Below are 4,186 nucleotides of genomic sequence, written 5' to 3' on the forward strand. Positions count from 1 at the left end.
AGCAGAAAACAGCAACTGGCCCTTCGGCATCTCGTCAATAGGTTAGTTCCGGAAAACGCATAATAATGACATAAAGTATGCATAAAACATGTAGATATCATCAATAATGTGGCATGGAACATAAGAAATTATCGATACGTCGAAGACGTATCAGTCTCTATCCCTTGGTGCCTATGTTTCATGAGACCTCCAAGCTTGCTTTCGCCGCAATAAATCCGTCATCCTCTACATGGCATCGTCGTTTAGGTCATCCATCCTCCTTTGTGGTTCAACAAGTTCTTAGGAAAAATAAAATAGCTTACACCCATGAGAGTACCCCATATATTTGTGATTCTTGTCAGTTAGCTAAGAGTCATCAGTTGCCATATTCCATATCTACTAGTGTCTCCACCGCTCCTCTAGAACAAGTATTCTCTGATGTATGGGGCCCTGCTCCTCTCTCTATGGGAAAACATGCAAACTATGTAAGCTTTATTGATGATTTTAGTAAATTTACTTGGATATATTTGCTCAATAAGCGTTCTGATGTTTATCAAGCTTTCCTCAACTATCAACAACTTGTTGAGCGCAAGTTTGATAGGAAAATAGTTACTATGCAAACAGATTGGGGTGGTGAATATGAGAAATTAAATGGATTTTTTCAGCAATTCGGCATTACCCATCATGTTTCCTGTCCTCATCCACATCAACAAAATGGCTCCCCTGAAAGAAAACATCGTCATATTGTTGAAGTTGGCCTTGCTTTGCTTGCTAATGCATCTATGCCCCTTAAGTTATAGGATGAAGCTTTTCTCACTGCCACTTTTCTCATAAACTTACTTCCTAGTAAAGTTCTAAACTTTGAGACTCCTACAGAACGTCTCCTTCAGGTCACACCAAATTATGATGCTCTCAGAGTGTTTGGTTGTGCTTGCTGGCCTAATCTTCGCCCTTATAACAAACGCAAACTTGCTTTTCGCTCCAAGCAATGTGTTTTCCTTGGCTACAGTCCTCTTCACAAGGGCGTCAAGTGTCTCGATGTGTCAACTGGTCGTATCTACATCTCTCGTGATGTTGTCTTTGATGAAAATGTGTTCCCATTTGCCTCTCTACATCCCAATGTCGGTGCTCTTCTCAAAAAGGAAATTTTGCTTCTTCCATCATCCATTGATTCATCATCATTGCATGAGGGTGCACGTAATTTTGATAACCATATGTCTCCTATTGTGCCTATTGTTCATGTACTACAGGATGAGGAAAGTGGTGCTGAAAATCCTGCTGAAAACGGAGTTGAAATCAGCTCAGAAATTGAAGATGATGATCTGCCAGAAAATGACGAAACTGGCGCTGAAAACAATGCAGAGGAACATTCCCTGCTGTCCGATCCCGAGGAGGATTCTCCCACCACGCCTGCATCCACTGCTGGCTCGCCACCTGGCGTCTCGCCTGCCGCGCCAGAACGGTCCCCGGCTGCGCATGCCCGGCACACGCCCGCGCCCTCTGCCAACTCTCCACCTGGCGCCTCGTATGCAGCGCCAGAGCGGTCCCCGCCCCTGTCTCTGTCAGCGCGTGGCCGACACACGCCTCAGGCCACTGTTGTCTCGCCATCTTTCGCTGTCAGCCCTGCCCCTTCTGTCTCTTCTACCACGGAATCTGAGGCTGTCTCTGGATCTTTTGTGGCTGCAGCAAGAGGGGAGACTACTACTGCTGCACCACCACCACCACCTGCTGAACCGCGAACTCGTCTTCAGAAAGGTATAAGAAATCCCAAAAAGTATACTGATGGAACTGTTAGATATGGCATGTTGTCTTCAACAGGTGAGCCATGCACTCTTGTGGAAGCTCTCAATGATCAAAATTGGCGGCAAGCAATGCAAGATGAATATGATGCCTTGATTGAAAACAAAACCTGGCACCTTGTTCCTCCAAGCAAAAGCATAAATTTAATTGACTGCAAATGGGTGTATCGTATCAAGAAAAAGGCAGATGGTACTATTGACAGGTATAAGACATGTCTTGTTGCAAAAGGTTTCAAACAAAGGTATGGCATTGATTATGAAGATACTTTCAGCCCTGTAGTTAAAATTGCTACTATCAGAATTGTTCTTTCCGTATCTGTCTCTCATGGATGGATTCTACGGCAGCTAGATGTCATGAACACGTTTCTTCATGGTGTTCTGGAAGAGGAAGTTTATATGAAACAACCTCCAAGTTTTGAAAGTTCTTCTGTACCACACTACATATGTAAACTTGACAAGGCTCTCTATGGGTTGAAACAAGCACCTCGAGCGTGGTATTCAAGACTCAGTTCCAAGTTGTGTGCTCTTGGATTCGTTCCCTCAAAGGCTGATACCTCATTGTTTCTTTACAACAAGTCAGGTATCATCATCTACATGCTTATTTATGTTGATGACATCATAGTAACAAGCTCCTCAGACCATGCCATTACCTGTTTGCTTCGAGATTTAAGTCAGAACTTTGCTATCAAGGACTTAGGTGATCTACATTATTTTCTTGGTATTGAAGTAAAACGAACTCCTAACGGTTTGATTTTGACACATGAAAAATATGCAAATGATCTGGTTGCAAAAGTGGGTATGAATGGATGCAAGGCCGCACCTACGCCTCTATCCTATACAGAACAATTGTCTCTTTATGATGGTACACCTCTAGGTCCTGAAGATAGTACACAATACAGAAGTATTGTTGGAGCTTTGCAATATTTAACCTTGACACGGCCGGATTTGGCTTTCTCTGTTAACAAAGTCTGTCAATTCCTTCATGCTCCAACTACAGATCATTGGACATCAGTTAAGCATATACTTAGATATGTGTTTGATACATTGAAAGTTGGAACTACATTTGCAAGGTCTTCCTCTACATTTCTCAGTGCTTTTTCAGATGCAGATTGGGCAGATTCTCTTGATGATAGGAGATCTACATGTGGTTTTGCCATATTTGTTGGGCCAAACTTGGTTTCTTGGAGTGCCAGAAAGCAAGACACAGTGTCTAGATCAAGTACTGAAGTTGAATATAAGGCACTAGCTAATGCCACTGCTGAGTTAATTTGGGTTGAAGCTCTTCTTGCTGAACTTGGTGTTAAGTTAAGAGAAAAACCATGTCTTTGGTGTGACAACTTAGGTGCTACCTATTTGTCTGTAAATCCAGTGTTTCATGCTAGAACCAAACACATTGAGATTGATTTTCATTTTTCCAGAGAGAGAGTTGCTAGAAATCTCTTAGGTATCAGGTTTATTTCTAGTAAAGATCAGGTTGCTGATGATTTTACAAAAGCTCTCCCTGTAAAGAGGTTAGATGAGTTTAAGCGTAATCTCAACCTTTCAAAAGGTTTAGATTAAGGGGGAGTGTTAGAAGTTAAGTTGTGTATACCGTATGTCTTTGTATACGGATACCTATCATGTACTATACGGCTTTATGCCCTACTATATAACACGCAACCGTACCCAGCTCCACGGTACGTTCCGCCAAACTACATCCAACAGGTGCGACTTCTCATTGCTGATCGTCTTCTTCCTCGCTCGCCGGCCTTCTGCTTCATCGATAGATCTGGCATCTCCGACAACACCACGGGTGACATCAACAACGGCCATGGTGATGCTGCTGATAGAGCGAGCTTCCCAGTCGCGATGTACGTGCTTGTCATCTTAAATCTTGCGCTACTACTTGCTCCATATTCAAATCGGTTGCATGTGATTAGTATGATGTGTATGGTTAAGTATGTTAGTGCATATGTGATTAAACTCACTCGGAAATTGCCTAATAATCTAACATATCGTATGAAAGACCATGGTAGTCTTGTTATTTAAGATAAAGTCATTAAAGTTTAATATCTCCTTACTAAATTTCTTTTTAAGCTTAATATGAAGGATGGGCTCTGACAAAAAGTCCCGAGGAGAAATTATGGTAGCTCAAAGGCCATCTTCCAGGTTTATTGGAAAGTGGGAGATTCACATATTGGACATGTCTAAGGAAACACATATCTTCCACTTTGAATCATTTATTATCAAGAAAGACTGGGTGATTTTCTTTTGTTAGGATAAAAGGCTAGGAAATTTCATCCTCTAAGACTAATAACTATCATTTTACCATATTCTGTCAGAAAAGTAATACTATAATGGAGGCGTTCGGAACACCCTCATATAGTGTGAATTTCAAGCGGGGTTTAGTCGGGCCTAACCTTGCGACA

The sequence above is a fragment of the Lolium rigidum genome, chromosome 3, assembly GCF_022539505.1.
Source record: "Lolium rigidum isolate FL_2022 chromosome 3, APGP_CSIRO_Lrig_0.1, whole genome shotgun sequence".
NCBI classification, from domain to species: domain Eukaryota; kingdom Viridiplantae; phylum Streptophyta; class Magnoliopsida; order Poales; family Poaceae; genus Lolium; species Lolium rigidum.